Source organism: Haliotis cracherodii, unplaced genomic scaffold, assembly GCF_022045235.1.
Source record: "Haliotis cracherodii isolate W230 unplaced genomic scaffold, xgHalCrac1.p SCAF_3, whole genome shotgun sequence".
Taxonomy (NCBI): Eukaryota; Metazoa; Mollusca; class Gastropoda; order Lepetellida; family Haliotidae; genus Haliotis; species Haliotis cracherodii.
The window spans coordinates 5,756,011-5,773,310 of record NW_027266286.1 but is presented as its reverse complement, the minus strand read 5'-3'; positions in this window follow the sequence as shown (position 1 = coordinate 5,773,310).

The window sequence follows — 17,300 nt, the reverse complement described above, 5'->3', positions numbered from 1 at the left end:
TTCTTCGCAAGACTCACTGAAAACAAGTTGACTGTAAATTAGTGAAAAGTGAATTTGTACAGGCACATGTACAATGTATAGGTCATGTCATTGGCCAAGTTCAGGCAAAGGTGGAAACTATTTCAAAATTCCACGTTTTTAAAAACAAAAAGGAACTTATCAGATTTTGACAAAATTCTCACATGTGGTAGCCCCTCTCATTAAAATGCTGGGCAAAAAGGTGAAACTGTTTGTGACATCAAGTGTCAGGCTGCTTTTGAGAAAAATAAAGCCATTCTCGTGAATTTTCCTTCTTTCCGAGGCAAGGGCGTTAACTGACTGTACAAGTCCAGTTTCTGGCTGGAATTTCATGACTCAATCGTAGCGACCCCAGTGGCACTTACGAGTTATGCCCCTTCTATGTCCTTCCTATAGACCAATCAGATTCCAATCGCCATGTTGTTAATGAACTGAATGCCGAATTTATTACGCAAGTTTGATTGGACTATGCAGAGACTCATTAGTCCAGCCAATATATAACTCCATAATTCCAGGCTAGTTTGTGAAGGGTCAAAACTGGATTTCATAGGCAGTTTATTCCCTTGCCTCGGGAACATGGAATTCTCCTGTTTTCCGAGCACCAAATTTTGAAGACCTTTCAGATTGTCAGAAGATGCAAGTGATGGAGATGTCTTTGAAGGAATTTGATAAGGACATCAAGCATATTCAAGCCAAAGACAACATTACTGCTAGTGCATTACCACAAGTTGGCTGAATGTGATCAGTTTTGATTGCAAACATGACTTGCATTTTTGTTGGTTGGTTGGTTGGTTGGTTTGTTGTTTAACGCCGCACTCAGCAATATTCCAGCTATATGACGGCGGTCTGTAAATAATCGAGTCTGGACCAGATAATCCAGTGATAAACATCATGAGCATCGATCCACACAATTGGGATCGATGACATGCATCAACAAAGTCAGCGAGCCTGACCACCCGATCCCGACAGTAGTCGCCTTTTACGGCAAGCATGGGTTGCTGAAGATCTATTCTACCCCGGATCTTCACGGGTCTACTTTTTTATAACAGATTCTCCAGATTATCATATTTTCTTGCTATTATTTATTGTACTTTAATTAGCACTGTGTTCAAATTTCGTTATACGGCAATGTAATTTATTGTTAACAATGTTGTAATTGTATCACATTGTTTCTGCTGAGATTCATTGTGTTTTGACAGTAGTTATTTGCCCAACTTTTAGTACTATCTAATGTGAGGTGAAATAGGGTTTAACGTCGCATCCAAGAATCCTGCACTTATACAGCGACGTGCATGCACGTTTGTGTGTGTGGCTGCTTGTCCAAGTCCGGACTAATGCCGTTTTTTTTATAGTGCTAGCCTACTGAGATACCTTGCCACAGTTTAATATGAAATTCAAATAAAAATCACTGACTCTGAGCCAGCTAGTTCTTGTTTTATCCCCTTTATTCCGAGCGCCAGCCAGGGTAACAACAAGGACCATCTTTTAACGTCTTTTGGTATCGAACCCCGGACCTTCCGCTCCCCGGGCGGACGCTCTACCACTAGACCACGGAGGCGGTCCATGAATGTATGACATGGCTAATAGCCTGAGGTAATTACCTAACACCTGTCACGAGGTGATAACCTCACACCTGTCCATGCATTCTCACAGGTGTCAATGACGCCTGAGTTGGGGGTGGTCTCAAAATAATGCTGTTATTGGATTGAGATATGCGTTGATGCTCAGCATTATTTTTGCTTGGAAAAATGATAGAATAGTTACATGCTATGAATCGGGGTGAGTATGAGTATTGGAAAGTTAGGGTGTTGGGGTGAGGTGTGTGTGGTGGTGTGGTGTGTGTGTGTGTGTGTGTGTGTGTGTGTGTGTGTGTGTGTGTGTGTGTTGGGGGGTGTTGGGGGGGTGAAACAAGAGGTTTTCGTTGCTCTACAGATGATTTCATCTACTGATGACGTATCTTAATCTGTACTATCACCCAAAGGTATGATAACTAGTGCAACTAGGGTGGATATTGTATTGTTAAACAATTATTGTAACTGCATTACACTGTTTCTGTTGTGATTTGGGCGAAGGTTAGGCACTGTTTTGGGATTAGTTGTCAGGAATGTAATGCTGTTTAATGTAAGCTGTTTTGAGGAAGTTACTATATTTAGATGCTAGTGTGATGTGTAAACTCCCGGCATACCATGGACTGAAAAACATGTAGAATATTCTATGATGTGATGGCTCTGTGGAAAGTTCCAGAAACTTGTTAGACTGTATATAAGGAGACAAAAGCGTGCCTCTCGCATCTCTCACACATATTTCATTACATCAAGACCAGCTTTCGTGTGAAGATCACTCATCACCCCGGATTCCCTGCCTAGGGCTTTCTTCGAAGTTTGACCGCTACGTGAATATACTATAATCAATTACTTTTGCTATCACCACTGTATTTTGTATATTTCATACTGAACACTGCCCACATATTATATACTGACATTGGATATTGTGCTACCACTCTATTGAACTGCCATTGTAATTGCTGTGCGGTAATGTAACAGCCTATGTAAACCTAGTTAATTTTGTAATACATTTCTTGATTGTATACCACTTGTTGGGTGTTTTTTTTTGTTTCACACTAAGTTCTTTTCTGGGTTAACATATTGTTTCAATTTGGGAAACGACACCTAACAGCAATCACAATTTGATAAATTTATAAGAACATTACCGCTGCCTTGGGGCATATAAACAGACAGATTTAAATTATTTTTATCAAACTATCGAAGACAGGAGTCCTTCGGTGAGCAGGGTGTGCAACGCAAAATGTTTTTCTTGACATTCAAAACAATTTCTTTGATAGGCATTTAGAAGTACTTAGTAAAGATAAGAATTTATGGATGAACAACTTCTTCATTACAATTAAGAGCAACGTTTCCGAGTAGGTTCTAACACCGTTATCAAGCAAGTGATATACAGAGTGTGGTTGACAAGTATATATGCAAGTAGGAGGCAATGTTTATAAAGTAGGGATAAGAATTCTGCTCTGTTTTGCTTGATCTTCTATCATGAAAAACGCTGAAAAATAATATTTACCGATGGAAAACATGGCAAATCTGTTACTTTTAGGAGTAAGAGTTTTATTAGACATCGAGTTTTGAACTGCCCCCTAAAGTTTTCATTTGGTGCTAGATAAACGTTATGTTTGCCAGCAACGTGTCGTTTGACAATTACGTTACATGGTAACCCACAGACGGGTTTCTTATGTTAGAATATCGAGATTGGAACAAGGCTGGTTGAGTTAACGGGTGGAGCCACACAAACTTATGTGTGTTCGAGAAGTCCCTAAATCTGGGCGTTAAGCCGCGGCTTCATAATGAATATTTGCTTGGTCTGTTGGAAAGAAAGGTGTTACTGTGAAGAGACCAAACAGACACTGAATCTGATGGTGTTAACTTGTGTCAGCCATGACTTTCGAAATATGCAGTTGTAATTTTCAGGTGTGACTATGAGCAAGAATGTTGTTTAGCGCCGCAGTCAGAAATATTCCAGACGTATCCAGGCGTTCTCAGGGGGACGGGTGGCCCAGTGGTCCAAGCGCCACGATTCTGTGTAGAGTAGCGTCCCTTGGGCACGCCAGAAACCTATGATTGTGGGTTCGAATCCCGGTTCACCCCGATTATGTTTCTAGGTTTGTCAGCACCATACCCGTGCTCGTGGGTTTCACCGAAGTGGTAAACGTCTAAGACCTACATCACTTTTGGCTTTCCTCCCACATTAAGCTGACACGCCTGATATAACTGGAATACTGTTAAACGCAGCGTTAAACCCAACTTACTCATTCACCAAGCGTTCTCATATTAATCGGGTGACGTGGACGAAGAACAGAGTTTCATGCTTGGTGTTCACGCCGTGATGTTGCTGGAATAATTACTCTGGCGTAAGAGTTTCAGTGCGTGCCGGGAAAACCAGTGACTGAAAACACAAGCAACGCCCCAGTCTTGTGCCGCCAGGCTACACCCACGCATTCAACTGTCAGCTTTACACCATATCACATTGTAGAGGTGAGGTGATGTGGGGGGTTTAACGTCGCGTCCATAGTTATTGCACGTCTTTTGCGACGTGTATGCATGTATGTGTGTCTGCTTGTACTAGTCCGGAATAATCTCGATTTCATCGTGCTAGTCCAATGAGATACCATGCCACAGTTTTATGAATACCCCACTCAGACAGAGTATACTGACTCCGATCCGACCAGTCCTTGTTTTAGCCCCTCAATGCCGAGCGCCAGACAGGGTAACAACAAGTACCATCTTTTAACGCTTTTGGTATGAACACCGGACCTGCCACTAGACCACGGAGGCGGTCAACATTTTAGAAGATATAACAAAATATTATCATTTTGTATAACTATTCATAATACCACCTGACCCGGAAGATCCGGGTTAGAATAGGTCTTCAACATCTCATGTTTGACGTAAAAGGCGGCGATGCTTGTAAGAGGCGACTAATGGGATCGGGTGATCAGGCTTGGCTGATGCATGTCATCGTATCCCAATTGAGTAGATGATTTCGATCACTGGATTGTCTGGTCCAGATTCCATTATATAGAGTGGTCATATCGGTGGAATATTGCCGAGTGCGCCGTTTAACAACAAACAAATAAACATAATACCACCACTTTATATAGCTTGGTTATCCTGTTGGAAATTCCAAGACAACATAATTATGTTCTGAGTGGCAATGCTTGCGTTGGATTTCAAAACAATGGGCAAGCCAGGTAAACTATTTTGACATATTTTGGTATAACCAAAGTTAACCTTGGCTGACAAAACACCGTGTCAAGGTCGACATTGAGGGACAGCCCCTATCTATGCTGAATGTTAAATTCTCTTGGGTGTTTAGTTACCTTTCACGCGTTAACTAAATTAACACTTTATTGAATACTGAATTGCAAAAGAAACGTCACATCATGAAAGTACTACATGAAAGTTTCCCATTGCATTTTTTTAGCTATCTCGTTTTTGACATTAGTGTGTATCCAAATGTAATATTAACGGTCAAAAGTGCCACAAATTTGGACAAATGGGTCGCCAAAATGCAGCTTAACAAACAACCATGGTACAAAATCCCAAATGCTTTCCGTGAAATCAAAATGCACTTGCGTTTCCTTGTGCCTTTTCCAATAACGGGCACCCCAATATGTCGATCCAACAGTTTTGTATCGAGACAAGCGCTATGCCAAGACTTACGAAGAATCAGAGAATCCAGGCTTTTGGACTTCATGCTGGTCAGACTGCACGAATGGTGACAGTGCTTTTAAGAACCATCTTCAGATTACATCAACGATGGTTACGATACCAGTTCACCAAGAAGATGCAGCATTCCTTAGTTCATCCACTCTTGTATGGGACGAAGCCGAAGTCTTTCCCTGTGTTTTGTTTTGGTTTGTTGTTTAACGCCGCACTCAGCAATATTCCAGCTTTTTAGCGGCGGTCTGTGAATAATCGAGTCTGGGCCTGACAATCCAGTGATTGATATCATGAGCATCGACCCACGCAATTGGGATCGATGACATGCATCAACCAAGTCAGCGAGCCTGACCACCCGATTCCGTTAGTCACCTCTTTCGAAAAGCATAGTCGCCTTTTACGGCAAGCATGGATTGCTGAAGACCTATTCTACCCCGGATCTTCACCGGTCCAATTTACCCGAGCAGACGCATCAGATGGATGTGTGCAAATCTGATGATCATGTCCGTAACTTGGGTGAACAGCCCAGGAGTAATGGAAATCCACCATGGTAGTACCAAGAACTCATATCGGTAATTGTTGACTGCGAATCAGAGATACCTCCTTGGACCCGGATGAATTGGGACATGCCCGTAAGTATCCCGATCTTCCAACAACCCTGGCATTTTTCGGACGTGGTGTAAGTGAGTGAGTGGTTTTTACGCCTCTTTTAGCAATATTCCAGCAAAATCACGGCGGGGGACACCAGAAATGGGCTTCACATTTTACCCATGTCGGGATTCGAACCCGGGTTTTTGGCGTGACGAGCGAATGCTTTAACCACAAGGATACCCGACCGACCTGGAGGTGGTGTAAGAAATTCTTTGTTGAGCACCTTCAGATCTATGATCATCCTCATGCCTGTACTGACGAGCGAATGCTTTAACCACAAGGATACCCGACCGACCTGGAGGTGGTGTAAGAAATTCTTTGTTGAGCACCTTCAGATCTATGATCATCCTCATGCCCGTACTGATCTTGGGAACCAGGAAGACTTGAGAATAGAATCCTCGACCGTGGTCTGCAATCTTCAGTTCTCGAATAGGTTTCCCTATTACTGATACAATACAGCATAAAACCTACCAAAACTAATGTGCTAATGTAAACCTAAGACACAAATGCTGTTGTTGTCACGAGCATGCACAGGAAAGAAGTGAATTGTGGGTAGCAGGTTACTATTATTTGCACTGATACTGCATACTTGACAGTGAAGAGGACTTCTGTTCAAAATCTGAAGATGTTATAGCGTTATGACAGCTGATAAACAGGATTTATGGCTATGATATAACAGGTAGGGTTCGCAAGAATTCTATTTACCAAAAATCTAAATCTGTTCTTCACACCAGTGATCCATGGAACCAGGCATGACTAAGGGACACAACTCTGAAAAGCAAATAATGGTTCCTCAGACTACCAGGTTTCCTCGTAATAGGATCAAAACGTTGACACGGAGTAGACAGTTTTATTAAAAAAATCAAAGACATAATATGTACAACATTATGAAATCACAGTAATATTTGTCTTCACATCCCAACAACAAACACTTCTACCATATGGAAGTATCCCTTTTCACATTCACTAACGACCATAATCTTTAGGGTTTTCACATTTAACATGCAACATAATCAGTCACTGACTGCTAACACCAGATGGTGTTTCACAATATATGGAAAACACACGTCACACAAAGGCGTTCAACCTCAATGCTCATGTCCTTCTAAGTCCTCCCAAAGATTGAGATTGATTCTATTTAGTCTGGGAGGCAGAACTTTAGTATGGAGGATTGTGCTTGTCAGTTGTGACTAACCTCAAACAGGTTAGAGCACAAAGGGAAAACAGTTTCCTCCATTCAGGCAAAAGGGGTGGTGGGGTGGTAGCCTAGTGGATAAAACGTTCACTCATCACTGCAGTGTTGTGTGATCTGTGTTAGTTGTGTGAGATTGATATCATTGGGACAATCACTTGAATCATGTTAAACAGGAGTTTAAATCTGGTTTGTTCAATAACAATTACCGGTAATCTCTCTTGAAATTTCCAAATAGGTATCTTAGCATCAAGGACAACTCATATTAACCTCACCCGACTTTGATGTCATGAAGCGTTTTATTTTCCATATCATTTGTAACGACATTCCAGGCTACTGCTTGCCGCTTGTCAGGTGAATTCGGACTTGGCCTATGTAAGTGAGTTGGGTTTAACGACGCTTTTAACATTATTCCAGTTATATCAAGGCGTGTCAGCTTAATGAGGTAGGAAAGCCCAAAGTGATGCAGGTCTCAGACGTTTACCACTTCGGTGAAACCCACGAGCATGGGTATGGTGCTGACAAACCTAGAAACATAATCGGGGCGAACCAGGATTCGAACCCACAATCATAGGTTTCTGGCGTGCCCAAGGGACGCAACTCTGCACAGCAAATATCGGCGCCTCAGACAACTGGGCCACCTGTGCCCCGCGTATGTGAGTGATTATACATAACAGTGATTTGTGTACACAGGATAGGATTAATGCTGGACCATGACAATACACTGATAAGGCTAGAACAGACAGTATCCAAGATGCAGGAAGCAAAACAAAGAAAGAAGACAAATGATGATCTCAGGAAATTTCAGGTAAAACCTGGTCACCAAAATGAAAGAAAACAAAGCAAAGCAACAGCTGATAGAAGGTAGCCTTGCTGTACATCCACTTCTCTACACAATAAAGATAGACAAAATATTCACCTTATTGATACTTCAAAATGTCACAAGAGGAAGAAAGGATCAATCCTGTGAAATATGTTTAACTGTGAGATAATGAGTCCATGACAAGATTAATAAGCATGGGATGTGTTGATGAACATAAAAATGCATCTAACAAATGTTATATTTGGAAAAATACTTTCATAGTAAAGTACAGATTCTAGTACTTTTGGGGGTTGAGTCCCATCTTTGATTCGAAGCACATAAAGTCAGCGATCAGTTGTCAGACATTCATTTTTGTGGAAGCCTAGGTGGCTGAGTGGATTAGATCGCTGACTTTGTGTGCCTCACTCTGGCAGTGTGGGTTCAAATCCCGGGTGAACTCAACCCAAAAAAGTACTAGAAACTGTACTATACTAAGAAAGTATTATCCAGAATAAAACATTTGTTACATTTAACCACTTTCTAAATGGCACTGTTATGAATAAATGCATCTGTTGATGAGTTTGGGGTTTTGAGAAAAATAGTTTGGACATACCGTATTCGACATATCTTATATCTTATAAGTCTTATATCGACATCTTATTAGAATATTATTTTGGTGGAAAAAACAGAGTTGAAAGATAAATCTTGTGGTATAACACACGCATATAACACATGAGTGCATATTATACACGACTAAATAAGTCTTGTGTACTTTGATCAATTGGAAGGGGTGCTAATTGGGATTGTTCACTGAAACATTGTCCAATAGATATGCACAACGTGAACATGGATAAAAATATACATGTACACAGTATAGAGCTGGGCAAGTATCATCTACGGACAAAACCACAGAGATCTTGGTCCTCTTGCTCGTCACAATATATATTCCCAATTATGACAGTTTTGACAGGTATGTATTTATGGAATGTACACGACACAAACATACAAAGAGGCAACGACCATATGATATATCTTGAGGAGGGGGACTGGGAACTCCTTCAAATGATGTTCCATGAAATGAAGGAAAGTTAAAATTTCAGTTTACAAAAGGAAAAATTAGTTTCATTGGACATGCTGGTGTCCTGCAAAAAATATGGTTTCCAAACAACTGTGTGGTTTCTCCTTTCAACGGAAGATTTGAAGCTGTGACAGGAAGAAATATCCTGTCAGTAAGGCCTTATATTTTTTTAAGCTGGTTTACGAGACTACAAACAAAAAACAACTGAAATAAGTCATACAAAATGACTTTTGCCAAAGTGAGTATTGTTTAACGCCGCTTTTAGCAATATTCCAGCAATATCACGGCAGGGAACAACAGAAATGGGCTTCACACATTGTACCCATGTCGGGAATTGAACCCAGGTCTTCGGCGTGACGACCTAACACTTTAACCACTAGGCTACCCGACCTCCTTTTGCCAAAGAAATTGGGGACAGAAGTAGCACCACTAATCGGTAGGTTGAAAATCATATACTTTTAATTTATTAATTAATAAACAAAATGCAAACAAAACTCCCAAGTCACTTGTAAGAATATCATATGGCGGGGCAGTAGCTAACACATGCGCAGACACTTCCACTGGGAATTCATGCAAAACCCTTCTTTCCAGGTGAACATTAACTTTATAAAAAGTGGATATTTGGCATATTTCGTCAAAGAAACTGAAACTCATCGAAACAACTACATAGATGACACACCATGAATGGCTGAAAAATGTCAGCCATCTTAAGTTTTACTCCACAGGGTAGATAAACTCTGATTGAAAGAGTGAGTGACTATAGTTTTACGCTGTTTTTAGCAATATTCCAGCAATATCACGGCGGGGGACACCAGAAATGGGCTTCACACATTGTACCCATGTCAGGAATCGAACCCCCGTCTTTGGCGTGACAAGCGAATGCTTTAACCACTAGGCTACCCGACCGCCCCTCTGATTGAAAGAACTTCTGGCATTAAGTGTTATTAAACACAGTTACATGAAATACCAACATATTTCAACACTAGATAAATTATAATTATTATCTTCCATTGCACATTGTTATATTGCAAAAATAACTTCCGACTAAATAGTGTCAAATTATATCACGAAATATGCTACTAGTTTGACAGAGTCCTAGACTGATAAAAACAAATACTGATAAAAACCACATAACAGAGAAGACATTTTGCTTATAAGGTCAATTTGTATGATACAAAAGGTAGTATATATACATATGTGTAGGTCTGCTTTAGGTGTAATTTTGGTCATATTAAACACATAACATTTATACATATGAATAAATTAGTAATTACCGTCGATTGTCAATAAAACAAGCAAGGAAATACCCCCGGCAATACAAGTTGTGTCTACTTCACACTTGATTACTACAAGAGTAGATTAACAGTAGATATTTTACTCCGATACGATACCTCTCGACACGATAGAGGCGAAATCGGATTTAATGTCTCAGCCAAGATTATTGCACTTATATAGCCATGTGCATGCGTGCGTGCGTGCGTGCGTGCGTGTGTGGCTGCTTGTACGAGTCCGGACCGATGTCAATTTTATAGTACCTGCCCACTGATAGCATACCGCACACTTTGAGCTGACGAATCTTTGTTTTAACCCTCAATGCCAAGCAAAAGGGTACAACAAGTACCATATTTTAACATGTTTTGGTATGACGCGGCCGGAGATCGAACCCCGACCTTCCACTCTCCGGGTGGATGCTCTACCATAAGACCACGGAGGCGGTCACCATGAAGGTCTAGGTTCTTGAGCCAATCAGATGTCAGCTTTCTGCAACAATTTGGCTTTATTTCTTTATCTTGATTCAGATATTTATTGTGTCAACCCACGAACACAGGTATGGTGCTGACTAACCTAGAAACATAATCGGGGCGAAGCGGGATTGGAACCCACAATCATAGGTTTCTGGTGTGCCCAAGGGACGCAACTCTGCACAGCGAATCACGGCGCCTTAGACGACTGGGCCACCCGTGCCCCCGATTGGCTGATTAGAATGTTTCCCCGTCACAACCTCCCAGTTGGGATCAGCTGCTGATGAATAGATGTATCATATCAGAATAAAGGATCCGATTTCAATGAGACTGATTTCTGGGACCCAGAACAAAATGCTATCTTGTTAGTGCAGTCCAAAAAATCCTTTTGCTTCAGATGAAGTCCATCTGCTGCTCACGGTGTGCTGGTTTTTTATATGCAGCAATCAATACCTTTGTGTTTGTTTTGCTCAGAAATAGCAGTCACCTTTACATCCATTTACTTCTGTGATCAACCAGTGATTCAGTTAAAAATACCAATAATAGTTCAAGTGATTTTGAATGAAACGTTTGGAGCATGACTATGATCACATCAAAAACACATAAGTGAACTAAGAGCAAATTATGAGCAGCACGCCATGAGCAGCACATCGTGAGCAGCATGCCACAAGCAGCACACCATAAGCAGCACACCGTGAGCAGCACATCGTGAACAGCACACCATGAGCAGCACACCGCGAGCAGCACATCATGAACAGCACACCGTGAGCAGCACATCATGAACAACACACCATGAGCAGCATATCAGGACCAGCACACCATGAGCAGCACATCATGAACAGCACATCATGAACAGCACACCATGAGCAGCACATCATGAACAGCACACCATGAGCAGCACATCATGAACAGCACACCATGAGCAGCACACCATGAACAGCACACCATGAGCAGCACACCATGAGCAGCACATCATGAACAAAACATCATGACCAGCACACCATGAGCAGCACATCATGAACAGCACATCATGAACAACACACCACGAGCAGCATATCAGGACCAGCATACCGTGAGCAGCACATCATGAACAGCACATCATGAACAACACACTGTGAGCAGCACACCACGAGCAGCACATCATGAACAGCATACCGTGAGCAGCACATCATGAACAGCACACCATGAGCAGCACATCATGAACAACACATCGTGAGCAGCACATCATGAACAGCACACCACGAGCAGCACATCATGACCAGCACACCGTGAGCAGCACATCATGAACAACACACCGTGAGCAGCACATCATGACCAGCACACCGTGAGCAGCACATCATGACCAGCACACCGTGAGCAGCACATCATGACCAGCACATCATGACCAGCACACCATGAGCAGCACACCGTGACTGTGGGTGTTTGCTGGTGTTGGTGTTGTGTTTGTTGGGGTTGGTGTTTTGGGGGGTTGGTGCTGGGGATTGTGTTTTGGGGGTTGGTGTTGTGTTTGTTGGTGTTGTGTTTGCTGGGGTTGGTGTTTTGGGGGGTTGGTGCTGGGGATGGTGTTTTGGGGGTTGGTGTTGTGTTTGCTGGGGTTGGTGTTTTGGGGGGTTGGGGTTGGTGTTACTCCACAATTTGATTTGATATACATTTATCTAAACATTTATGCAATGGTACTGTCACTTATGTGTTTTCCCTTCTCGATGTCAACATTTTCACACAAAAATAGTTTGTGGTGTGGGGTATGTCTCAAACCTTAAGGAATAAGTTTTTGATCTCACATCAAACTTATGAACAGCATTCTCCTGAATACTGAAACTCACACAACAGCACCTAGATGCACCTCTGGCTATTAAAGAGCTATAACATTGTTTAAATGGAAACAAAGGCATCATTCAATAAATGTAAAATGGAAACATTTGACTATCAATTTGGTATCAGGCATTGAAAACAACAAACAATATTTTGATTTTATAAGCTTGCCATACATGGGCTCAAAACTCACCCAGCACCAATAATGACTGACATGAAATATGGTTTGACAACAGGAGATAACTCAAGAAGCAGGAATAACCTGTTAGATATAAATAAATCGCATAGAAGCATTAGGAAGACAAATTACCAAATTACAAAATACTGAATTATGGTTCAGTATATAATCATAAACACCCTTTGGGAATCAATGGAGATTTAATTTGTCAGCTTGTAACTAGCACTGTTAATAATCCCTTAAAACAGATCCATTGTGTGTAAGTAAAATTTGAACAATGCTACTGAACTTACTTCAATCAAATCTAACATTTTCTAATCTACATAAATGGCCCTCACTCCTGGCATGCACTAGCACAAAAGTCAGGATTTACCACAATCATCTTGTGCAAATTGTACCCCCAAAAAACCCATTAGAATCAGTTGTGGAAAGAAAATCAATTCAAATCTGAAAACATTTTTAAAGAACAAACTGTTTGTCATATCAATAAAAAATGAAATAAAAATTTAAATTTGACATGTTTGAAGGATTACATTTTACAAATTTTACCGGATTTGTAGTAATTTTCATTTTTGAAATAAGCAAAAAGATTTAGTGAATAGCAGAGACTCTGTATAAATATGAATCCTGTTCCTGAACCCAAAACTTAAAAATAAAATGAATATTGCCTCATTTTGTCACTGGTAATTTTGCAATTTTAAGTTTATCCCATGGACTGACCTAAGTGAACCAAGCTTAAAGCCATTCATGTCACACCTCAACTCCCCAATCCAATATCATCAATGGGGCCCCTGCCCCTAAACAATGCTATGTACAAATAGACATCATCTTTAATCCATACACAAATCACATTCACAAAACCCTCTCTATTATCTTACCACCTTTGACATAGAACCAGCAATCCAAAGGCTGTCACAAACATGCATATGCATTCAGTAACGATGGAATAATAATAATAAGGGTGTCCTCTTTCGTAACCACACAAATACACTCTAAACATTTAATAAAAATCCTTGTAACCCTAGTCAATACGTCAGTGCGCGTTCCCACTTAATTCCTGGTAGAGTTGACATCTCCAACAGGTACAGAAATACCTAATGAGCATGTGGAACTTGATAATGTTGATAAACAAAATAACTGTTCACATGTTCTACTACCCTTTCAGAATTATATTAAAACAAACACCATCACAGCAATTATTCTTAGAATTTCGGGAAATACAAATTTATTGCAGGAAAGTACTCCAGAAGTCAGAAACTGAATTGAAAGAATCTCGCAAGCAAAAAACAAAGAGACCAACCAGTTCCTGTGTATATTGTGATTGCTTTTTCACAAAGACAGAATACTTATGACTTTGCTTTTAGATCCACAATTTGTTTTGTTTTTTAACAGGACATCCATATTTTGGGGGGGGTTAAAAACCTGAGGCCAATTATTTTTTTAAAGCTTGTTCTGGAATGATTCATTTTAAAATATACACAGTTATTACTAAGAATCCCCTGGATATCCTTGTTTTAAAAACACAATTGCCTAATCCACAGGAGTGATTCGTCTAGGTCACGTCCAGCAAACATTTAGGGTCCCGAGGACCTTGGGCATGCTACGCTTGATGCCCAAACATGTCAGTGATGCCGGAGTATTAAAAATACTAAGAAGCCTCAAGCCAATTATAGATAGGGGTTTCAATGTCAAACTGAAGAAAATCATCCACCGACACTCTGAACTTTGGGTGTATTTCTTGCCAGAATAGAAACGTCATACTATAATTACCCATATATACCTGAATAGGAGTGAGTGAGTGAGTGAGTGAGTGAGTGAGTTGGGTTTAATGCCGCTTTTAACAGTATTCCAGTTATATCACGGCATGTCAGCTTAATGTGGGAGGAAAGCCCGAAGTGATGCAGGTCTTAGACATTTACCACTTCAGTGAAACCCATAAGCATGTGTATGGTGCTGACGAACCTAGAAACATAATCGGGACAAACCGGTATTCGAACCCACAATCATAGGTTTCTGGGGTGCCCAAGGGATGCAACTCTGCACAGCGAATCGCGGCGCCTTAGACGACTGGGCCACCTGTGCCCCCCTGGATAGGAGGAACTGGTTAATGTAATTTTATAGGCTACTGCTGAGTAATGATCTTAAAATTAAAAATTACAAATATACCGAGGTACATTGCATTGCACAATATATATATGATATGGCATGATATATTTCTCAGAATTATTCTTCATAAATCGGGAAGGGATTGAAACATCTATTGATTATCAATGATACATTGAATGCCAACAATCCCCATCACACAGAACAATACAACATCAACAGCATGACAGCAGCTTTCCATACAATCTCATTAAAATCAGATATAAGTTCTCGCTACCGCTAAACAAAGATTTGAGGACTTCCCATTACAGGTCACATCAGACGACATTTCATCCGACCAATCAGAGCATCGCTTACCAGATCATGAAAGTGACAGTCGGAATGTGATTTCTAATCATGCAACCTCGAAAACTTTAACACGGGGTATTCCGAACGATAGTTACGGGCTTAACTATTGAATCCATACAAAATAGACCATCTATAAGCCATTCCAGAATGTTCTTTTGTTCAGGTTTCAAATTTTTAATCGAGAATTTGTTAAAAAATGTTTCAAAGCATAGTCACCAATTTGAAATTTGTGCCTTAAAACACGAGGAAGCTGCCTTCTGATTGGCTAATGTCAACTTCTTGTCACTCATTCCATTGGTCGGTCAAAGTTCGTGCAAGGTCGGTCTGGTGTGACTTGTAATGGGGTGTTCTCAGATCTTTGTTTAGCGGTAGCGAAAACTAAGATCTGATTTTAATGAGATTGCTTTCTACACAGCTTGGAAGTACTAACAAACATAGTATTTCAACAAGTTAATCACATACATCGTTCCTAATATACATCTCCCCTAATACATATTCAGGGCTGTTATTCATAATGGGTCTGACCAAGAAGGCATACTGAATACCTTTAAGGTCTTTTATAAACCCATCACTGTCTACCCAGTATTGAGGTAGGGTCCAGACAACCTCGGGTAAGCCTAGTAACCAGCACATCATCCAAACCAGGTTTTGAAGTGATCCTCTTCCATACCTGGATTTTGAAATGGGTCACTTCTAAACCTGTTTTGAGGTTTTACATTTCAATTGTAAAAACCTAGGATTTACAATTATCATTTTATAAACTTGTCTCTTGAACACAATTCTATTTGGTCAAAATTCACAAAAAAAATTTACATGAAATTCCAAGATGTGAATCAAACCGGCAACCTCACATACCGTGTTAAGTTAACCCACTGTTTCCCCACTGAGCTACTGAGGCAGGTGATGAGAAGTTGTTAAATCCATCATGTCATGACTCCAGCCAGTCCATGCTGCATATTTATTTCTCTCGCAGGCTTTGAGTGAATTCCTTTTATACCAAACACATTTTATTGATTCACTATAGGTATGTAAACGTTTTCTCATTTTGTTCTGGTATTTCTTGCATTTAGACAGTTCTAGCGTTGGATAAAACACACCTCCTCTGTTAGGGTGGAAATATACAACCTTGAGCCTGAGCTTTTCCCTCATTTTACATTTTCAACAAAACCCTCTGAGGCATATTTTATCCTATACATAATTTGTGGGTTCAGAAGAAAAGCTATTGATAGTTGAGTCTGAAATACCTGGAAAACAATAGCGGTAAAAAACTCAACATTTTTCATGAGCTTCCGACAGACCACCCAAACGTCACATCATCATCCGCAAAATTATATGCCATGGTTACAATTTCACCCAGAATATGGTCCCCAAATTAATTTTATTGGTCCAGTGGTTTCAAAAGAGAAGATGTTCACATTAATGATCCAGACACTGGATGAACCGGCCATGACACAAACACACTAACCCTCAGTGAACTCAAAAAGGAACAAAGATTCATCACTTTGAAAATTTTGATAAGAAATGCTGGTTAGATGGGAGGCATGAACCACCAGGTGACAGTCTTCGTACGTGAGCCATCATGTGTTTGTAATTTCTGCTGGCATTTTTTTCAATTCTTCATATCGGAATGGAAATTTGATGATTACACTGGCAAGACATCTTCCCGAGGCAAGAGAGTTAACTGACTATAAAAGTTTCCACCTTTGTCGAACTTGGCTGGAATTCCTTGGCTCAATCGTAGCGCCACCAGTGGCTATTATGAGTTATGTCCCTTCTACTTCAAACCAAATGGCGGCGCCCAGTCAAGACGATCTGATCGATTAATCAAGATCTATATTGTGATAAAAGGGGTCGTACATCGCTAAGTGCATCAAATCACGTGAACACCTTGATTAAAAACATGAAAAGATTTGGAAAATATCTGTTGATGAGTTTGCGGTGCAAATGATTTGCAAATCGTGCAATCGACCGAAATCTGCACGACAGTTTACGAACCGGATTTCAATTTAGTTGCGCGATTGTGATTGGACTAGGCATAGACTCTTTATGCCAGCCTTAATGTAACTCCATAATGCCAGCCTATTTCGGCAAGGGTGGAAACTGGACTTTTATAGTCAGTTAACTCACTTGCCTCAGGAAGATGCG